The sequence below is a fragment of the Loxodonta africana genome, chromosome 17 (genome assembly GCF_030014295.1).
Source record: "Loxodonta africana isolate mLoxAfr1 chromosome 17, mLoxAfr1.hap2, whole genome shotgun sequence".
NCBI lineage: Eukaryota > Metazoa > Chordata > Mammalia > Proboscidea > Elephantidae > Loxodonta > Loxodonta africana.
In genome coordinates, this window is record NC_087358.1 from 71893963 (window position 1) to 71903268 (window position 9306).

Below are 9306 nucleotides of genomic sequence, written 5' to 3' on the forward strand. Positions count from 1 at the left end.
AAAATCTCAGGCTCTGGAGTCATAGGGCGCTCAGGGCCAGGGACTTTAGTTTAACATGAGTTTAATGGTTTGGCCCCAGCTCTCATCTGGGTTTGTACAGCAGTCATGCCTTGCCTGTCGTGTAGTCATTAGTTGGCATGAGATGGTCCTGCTGCTTGTGTTGTCTTATAATTATTTGTAAGTTAGACTTCTGTAAAATGACTGTGTCCACTTGAAGAATTTAAGGGAAAACCGCTTGTGGGGACTATAGCAACTGAGAATCAGAAACTCTAGGATCCTACGTTGTAACTCTCTTACCCACTTAGTTACCTAGAATACTGATACACTTCATGATTTGAGGGCTGTCTTTATGGAAATGGTCTGTATGTTGGCCAAACCAGCTCTGAGCAATCTGTTGTAAACTTCATATTCTAACTTTATTACCAAATATTTTGCCCATTAACTTGAGGTCTTAAGTGTGTCTTAGTTTTTTTTTTTTTTTTAACATACTGTTGTCCTCAGTAGTGACATCTATTTTAACTTATATGCTAGGAGGTAAGGTTAATAGCTTAATTTAGTTTGACAGAGTTATGCTAAATGCTTACCATGTGCCAGGCATCTGGAATCAAAGATATATAGAGATTAGCCACTTGCTGAGCCTCAGAAGACTATCAGATGACTTTTGGGTGACAAGGTGACCATATTTTGGCCAAAAAGGAGACTTAAAAGAAACTAAAAAAGTAAATATTGTAGAATGTTAGAAGAATCTAAGTGCCAAGGAGAAAAATTAATGGAAATAGAAAGTTTAAGCATGCTGGATATTACAAATTTAAATGGGGTGATCAGGGAAGGCCTCACTGATTATGTGAAATTTGAACAAAAACTTGAAGAAGCTGAGGGAAGACCATACCAGCTAGAGAGAACAGCAATGATAAGGCCTCTTCACCTGATATATTTGAGGAATAGCAAAGAGGCCAACTTGTGGGGCTGGTCAGACTAAACAAGGGAAGCACAATAGGAAATGAGGTCAGAGAAGCTGAGTTCAGTGATGCGGACAGAAGTGAAGGGGAGCAGAGGGGAATAGGTACTGACCAGGATCATAACCAGAATTGTGTGATATCCTGGAGGCCAAGTGAAAAAAGTGTAGCAAGGAGGAGGGAGCGATGAACTGTGTCAAATGATGCTGATGGGTCATGTAAGATACAGTCTGAGAACTGATCATGGATTCAGCTTTGTACTGATTAGTGGTGGAGTGGAGAGGAAAAGCATGACTGTAATGGGATCAATAGTGAATGGAAGCAGTATTGTATGAAAGGAGAGAAGTTTAGCACTCCCCTTGACAAGGACGGAGGAAACCATTGGGCGTTACAGCATGCATAGGGTTAAGGCTTTGCTACCTACTTTATGGTATCAAACTACAGTTTTTATTTCAAGGTAACCACAAAGAAAGCTAATGAATCTACCCATCAAAATAAAAAAGAAGAAAAACATAAAATCTCAATAAACACAAAATCAACAATAATGAAAGAAATGAAAAGAATATACATAAACAAAAAGAGCTCAGCACAGAAGATTAAGTGGAACCAAGAAACTGTCAACACCACACACACAAAAGATAACAATACAACAAAATGACAGTAGTGAACTCATACCTATTGATAATTACACTGAATGCAATAGGCTTCAATGCACCAGTAAAGAGACAGAATGGATTAAAAAAAAAAAAAAATGATCCATCTATATGCTCTCTATAAGAAACATACCATAAGACAAAGTCATAAACAACTAAAACTCAAAGGACAGAAAACATATATCAAGCAACAATAACCAAAAAAGAGCAGGAGTGGCAATATTAATCTCTGACAAAAAAGACTTTAAAGCAAAATCCACCTTAAAGGATAAGCAAGGACACTGTATGAGGCACCAGGAAGACATAACCATAATAAATATTTACACAATCAATGACAGGGCCCTAAAATACATAAAACAAACTCTTACAGCATTGAAAAGAGAAACAGACAATTCCATAGTAATAGTAGGAGACTTCAACACAATACTTTTGGTGAAGGACAGAACATTTAGGAAGAAACTGAGTAAAGATACAGAAGGTCTAAATGCCACTATCAACCAGCTCAACCTCATAGACATATACAGAACAGTCTATCCAACAGCAGCAAAGTATACATTCTTTTCCAGTGCACATGGAATATTCTCCAGAATAGACTACATTAAAAAAAAAAAAAAAAAGCCTCAACAAAATCTGAAACAAGGAAATAATACAAAGCATGTCCTCTGATCACAATGCCATAAAAGTAGAAATAACAGGAACGGCAAGGAATGAAATGACATACATGGAAACTGAATGACACATTGCTTAAAAACTACCAGGTAATAGGAGAAATCAAGGATGCAATAAAAAAATTCATAGAATCAAATGAGAATGAAAACACATCATACCAAAACCTTTGGGACACAGCAAAAGCAGTGCTTAGAGGTGAATTTATAGCAATAAACACACACATCAAAAAAGAAGAAAGGGTCAAAATCAAAACATTAACCCTACAACCTGAACAAACAAAAAGAAAGCAGCAAAAGGAGCCCACAGTCACCAGAAGAAAGTAAACAATAACGATTAAAGCAGAAATAAATGAAATAGAGAACAGAAAAACAATAAAAAGAATCAAGACCAGAAGTTGGTTCTTTCAAAGGATCAACAAAATCGATAAAAGCAATTGGTCAAATTGGCAAAAGAAAAACAGGAGAGGAAGCAAATAACCCCAATAAGAAATGAGATGAGTGATATTACAACATAATCAAATGAAATAAAAAGGATCATAATCACAGAGTGGTATGAACAATTGTACTCCAACAAATGTGGAAACCTAGAGGAAACAGACAAATTTCTAGAACATACTACATACCTAACCTAACACAAACTGAAGTAAAAAAAATTAAACATACACAGAACAAAAGAAGAGATTGAAGAGGTAATAAAATTCCCAACAACAACAAAAAAAAACCCTGGCCTGGATGGCTTCACTGGGGAGTTCTACCAAACTTTCAGAGAAGAACTCACACCAATACTACTCAAACTATTTCAGTGAACAAAAAGAGTTAGCAACACCCCTGCAGTTACTCCATGAAGACAGTATAACCCTGACACCAAAGCCAGGCAAAGACACCACAAAAATAGGAAACTACAGACCAATATCCCTTATGAACATGTTGTTGTTATGTGCTGTCGAATTGGTTCTGACTCATAGCAACCCCATAGGATAGAATAGAACTGCCCCATAGGGTTTTCAAGGAGTGGCTGGTGGATTCGAACTGCTGACCTTTTGATTAGCAGCCAAGCTATTAACCCCTACGCCACCACGGTTCCCTCAAGAACATAGACACAAAAATCCTGAACAAAATTCTAGCCGATAGAATTCAACAGAATATCAAAAAAAAAAAAAAAAAAAAATTATGACCAAGTGGGATTCATACTGGATATGCAAGGATGGTTCAATATTAGAAAATCAGTCAATGTAATCCACCATATAAATAAAACAAAAGAACCACATGATCATCTCAGTCTACACAGAAAAGGCATTTGACAAAGTCCAACACCCATTCCTGATAAAAACGCTCAGCAAAACAGGAATAGAAGGAAAAGTCCTCGACATAATAAAGGGCATTTATACAAAACCAACAGCCAACACCATTCTCAACAGAGACTGAAAGCTTTCCCCTTGAAAATGGGAACCAGACAAAGATGCCCTTTATCACCACTCTTATTCAACATTGTGCTGGAAGACCTCACTAGATCGCTAAGACAAGAAAAAGAAATAAAGGGCATCCAAATTGGAAAGGAAGAGGTAAAACTGTCCCTATTCACAGATGATAGGATCTTATACAGAAAAAAAAACCCCAAAGGATTCACAAGAAGCCTACTGAAACTAATAGAAGATTTCAGCAAAGTGGCAGGATATAAGATTAACATACAAAAATCAGTTGGATTCCTCTTCATTGACAAAGAGAACTTTGAAAAGGAAATCAGGAAATCAATAGTATTTACAATAGGCCTCAAAAGATAAAATACTTTGGAATAAATCTAACCAGGAATGTAAAAGGCCTATACAAAGAAAACTACAAAACACTACTGCAAGAAATCAAAAGAGACCTATGTAAGTGGAAAAACATACCATACTCATGGATACTCAAAATCATGAAAATGTCAATATTACTCAAAGTAATCTACAGATATAATACAGTCCTAATCCAAATTCCAATGGTATTTTTTAATGAGATGGAGAAACGAATCACCAAATTTATAGGAAAGGGAAGAAGTCCTGGAGAAGTAAACATTATTGAAGGAGAACAAAGTGGGAGGCCTCACACTCTTTGATCTTAAAATCTGCTATACAGCCATGGTAATCAAAGCAGCCTGGTACTGGTACAATACACATAGACCAATGGAAAAGGGTTGAGAACTCAGATGTAAATTTACCCATTTTTTTTTTTTTTTTTTATGGGCAGCTGATATTTGACAAACGACCAAAGTTCATTAAATGGGGAAAAGGTTGTCTCTTTATTAGTGGTTCTGGCATAACTAGATGTCCACCTGGAAGGATCCATACCTCACACCATATACAAAAAAACTAACTAAAAATGTATCAAAGACCTAAATATAAAAAAGTAGGGACAATGCAAGGGGCCTTAATACATGGCATAAATAGAATACAAACCATAACTAACAGGGCACAAACACCAGAAGAGAAACTAGATAGCTGGAAGCTTCTAAAAATTAAAACTTAAGCTCATCAAAAAACTTCACAAAAGAGTAAAAAGAGAACCTAAAGAATGTGGAAAAATTATTGGCATATCTGACAAGAGTCTAATCTGTAAAATCTACAAAATACTTCAACACCTCAATAACAAAAAGACAATCCCTTAAAAAATGGACAAAGGATACGAACAGACACTTTATGAAAGAAGACATTCAGGTGGTCTGCAGACACATGAAGAAATGCTCCTGACCATTTAGCCATTAAAGTCAAAACCTGTTACCCTTGAGTTGATTCCATCATTAGCCATTAAAGAAATGCAAATCAAAACTACAGTGATTAAAAAATGGGCAAAGGGTATGAACAGACACTTCACCAAAGAAGACATTCGGGCAGCTAACAGATGCATGAGGAAATGCTCACATTCACTGGCCATTAGAGAAATTCAAATCAAAACTACAATGAGATACCATCTTACTCCAATAAAGCTGGCATTAATCCAAAAAACACAAAATAATAAATTTTGGAGAGGTTGTAGAGAGACTGGAACACTTATACACTGCTGGTGGGAATATAAAATGGTACAACTACTATGGAAATTGATTTGGTGCTTCCTTAAAAAGCTAAAAATAGAACTACCCTACAATCCAGGAATCCCACTTCTTGGAATATATCCTAGAGAAATAAGTGCCTTCGCACTGACAGATATATGCATACCCATGTTCACTGCAGCACTGTTTATAATAGCAAAAAGATGGAAGCAACCAAGGTGCCCATCAATGGATGAATGGATAAATAAATTATGATATATTCACACAATGGAATACCACTCAATGATAAAGAACAATGATGAATCTGTGAAACATTTCATAACATGGAGGAATCTGGAGGGCATTATGCTGAGTGAAATTAGTCACAAAAGGACAAATATTGTATGAGACCACTATTATAAGATCTCAAGAAACAGTTTAAACACAGAAGAAAATATTCTTTGATGGTTACAGGGTGGGGAGGGAGGAAGAGGTGTATTCACTGATTAGATAGTAGACAAGAAGTATTTTAGGTGAAGGGAAAGACAACACACAATACAGGAGAGGTCAGCACAACTGGACTAAACCAAAAGCAGTTTCCTGAATACAACCGAAGGCTTCGAAGGCAGAGTAGCAGGAGCGGGGGTCTGGGGAACCATGGTTTCAGGGGACATCAAGGGCAATTGGCATAACAAAATGTATTAAGAAAACATTCTGCATCCCACTTTGGTGAGTGGAGTCTGGGGTCTTGAACTCAGGGTCAGCTCGTGTAGAGCCTCACAGGCCACTTAAGATGCATCAATTGGTCTCAACCCACCTTGAGCAAAGGAGAATGAAGAACACCAAAGACACAAGGTAATTATGAGCCCAAGAGACAGAAAGGGCCACATAAATCAGAGACTACATCAGCCTCAGACCAGAAGAACTAGAGGGTACCTGGCTACCACCGATGACGGCCCTTACAGGGAACACAACAGAGAATCCCTGATGGAGTAGGAGAACAGTGGGATCCAGACCTCAAATTCTTGTAAAAAGACCAGACTTAATTGTCTGACTGAGACTAGAAGGACCCTGGAGGTCATGGTCCCCAGACCTTCTCTTAGCCCAAAGCTGGAACCATTCCCAAACCCAACTCTTCAGACAGGGATTGGACTGGACTATAAGACAGAAAATGATGCTGGTGAGGAGTGAGCTTCTTGGCTCAAGTAGACACATGAGACTATGTGGGCCGCTCCTGTCTGGAGGGGAGATCAGAAGGCAAAGGGGGACAGGAGCTGGCTGAATGGACATGGGGAATACAAGGTAGAGAGGAGGAGTGCTCTGTCTCATTAGGGAGAAAGCAACTAGGAGTACATAGGAATTATACAAATTTTTGTATGAGAGACTGACTTGATTTGTAAACTTTCACTTAAAGCACAATTAAAAAAAAAGTAAAAAGAAAAACTGCAATGAGATACCATCTCACCCCGACAATACTGGCACGAATCAACAATAACAATAAATAACTAATGTTGGAGAGGTTACAGAGAGACTGGAACTCTTATGCACTGCTGGTGGGAATGTAAAATGGTACAACCACTATGGAAAATGGTGTGGCGCCTCCTTAAAAAACTAGAAAAAGAAATATCATATAATACAGCAATACTAGGAGTACTAGGAATATATCCTAGAGAAATAAGAGCTGTCACATGAATAGATATATGTACACCCATATTCACAATAGAAAAAAGATGGAAACAACCTAAGCACCCATTAACAGATGAATGGATATACAAATTATGGTACATACCCACAGTGAAATACTATGCAATGATAAAGAACAATGATAAATCCACCAAACATCTTACAACATGGATGAATGTGGAGGGCATTATGCTTAGTGAAATAAATCAATCACGAAAGGACAAATATTATATGAGACCACTATTATAAAAACCAAAAAAAAGGTGAAGGGAAAGGCAATACACAATATCGGGGAAATCAACAAACTTGACTAAGGCAAAGTCATAGAAATTTCCTAGACACATCCAAACACCTTGAGGGACCAAGCTGCTAGTACTGAGGTCTGGGGGGCCGTCAAGGTCAATTGGCATAACATAGGTCATAAAGAAAATATTCTATATCCTACTTTGGCGAGAGGCCATCTAAGTTACATCTATTGGTTCTATCCCATCCAGAGGAAAAGAAAATGAAGAAAACCAAAGATACAAGGAAAATATTAGCCCAAAGGACTAAAGGACCACATGAACCACAACCTCCAACAGCCTGAGCCCAGAAGAACTAGATGATGCCCAGCTACTACCACCTACTGCTTTGATAGGGATCACAATAGAGAGTACTGGACAGAGCGGGAGAAAAATGTAGAACAAAATGCAAATTCACAAAAGAAGACCAGACTTCCTGGCCTGACAGAGACTATAGGCACCCCCCAAGACTGTGGCCTGTGGACACCCTGCTAACTCAGAACTGAAGCCACTCCCAAAGCCCCTTTTCAGCAAATGCTTAGACAGGCCTATAAAACAGTAACACAAATGAGGAACGTGTTTCTTAGTTCAGTCACATATATGAGACCAGACTGCAGGAAAGGATGGGAAAACTGGGTGAGTGGACATGGGTTCCTGGGGTGGAAAGGCAGAGAGTGCTGTCACATTGCGGAGATTGCAACGGACGTCACAAAGACAATATGTGTATAAATTTTTGAATGAGAAACTAACTTGGGCTATAAACTTTCACCTAAAAAACAATAAAATTACAAATAATTGCAATATAAGTAGGGAAAAAAGGAGTGAATGGCAGCAGAGGAAGCATATCTCTTTGAGGAGTTTCATTGCAGTGGGGCGGTAGATACGGGAAATGGAGCCAAGAGAGGTTTTTTTTTTTTTTTAAAAAAGAACAGAGAAATTGTAGCATGTTTGTATGCTGATGAGAATAATTCAGGAGAGAGAGAAATGCTGATGTCAGTGAGCTAGAAGAGAGAATAGTGGTGAGAGGGGAGAGGCTGGCCTTAAATGGGAGCATGGTCAGGGCATCCGTGGAGAGGGCAGAGTAAAAGGGCGCATCTGCTGGTAGGTGGGTGATGACAGAGGTGACAGCAGGTAGAACTATCTTCTAATTGCTATTGTTTTCTCAGTACAATAGGGAGCAAGTTACAAGCTGGGAGTAGGAATGGGAGAGGATCTTTGGAACATTAAGGAAAAAGAGCAGGTGTGAAGTAATTGTGAGAGAGTGAGAGAGGATGGACCAGGGAATGTCACAGTTATTGCTAGGCAGTACTTAGGTGGTCATGGAAACAGAAGCTTTAAAGTGTGGTAAGAATTGAGGTCTGTGAGAACTTGGGGTCAGCTCGTGTAGAGCCTCACAGGTCATAATAACGACTTTGGATTTCATGCTAAGTGAGATGGGCAGCCCTTGGAGGGTTTGAGCAGTGGAGTGACATAATCTGACTTAGGTTTTAAAGGGATCACTTTGACCACTCTGTGGGATATACCTGCAGGAAAGGAAGTAGGAAAACGGTTAGTTCCATGTTCTAAGTGAAAGATGATGATGGCTTGAACTGGGATGGAAGAGCTGGAGGTGGAGAGAAGGGGTTGGATCTGAGATGTATTTTGAACGTAGAGCTAACAGGATTTGCCAGTTAAAAGCGGAATATGAGAAAAAGAAAGGCACCAAGGGCGAACTTGAGGTTTAATCATGAGCAACCTATGAATGGTAGTGTCAATTACATAATCAGGTTTCTCAGCCCCCAAACCACATTTGAGACCAACACTAACTGTGCCACTAATGGTCTCACATTTTGGACACGAAGGCAACTGATTTTGGCATGAACACAGTATAAAGGAGGTCTAAGATGTGCAGTTTTTCTCAGTATTTTAGAAAATTTTAATTTTCTGAGTCCAAGATTAGTTAAAAAAAAATTTTTTTTTTAAGTAGGTATCAATTTAACGTAAACTCTGGAAATGTCTTCTTCTTCAACAATGACAGAATTCAGTTAATAGCCTGGAGCTAGTTAGAGTTTTCCAAACAATAAA

At 38.4% G+C, this 9306-nt stretch overlaps 1 non-coding gene across 1 annotated transcript; it reads left to right on the forward strand.

The window, feature by feature from the left end:
• Window positions 1-1280: 1280 nt before the first annotated feature.
• LOC111751356 (U6atac minor spliceosomal RNA) lies at window positions 1281-1406 on the forward strand. Its single transcript, XR_002786437.1, has one exon. It is a non-coding gene; the product is annotated as a U6atac minor spliceosomal RNA (small nuclear RNA).
• Window positions 1407-9306: the final 7900 nt, after the last annotated feature.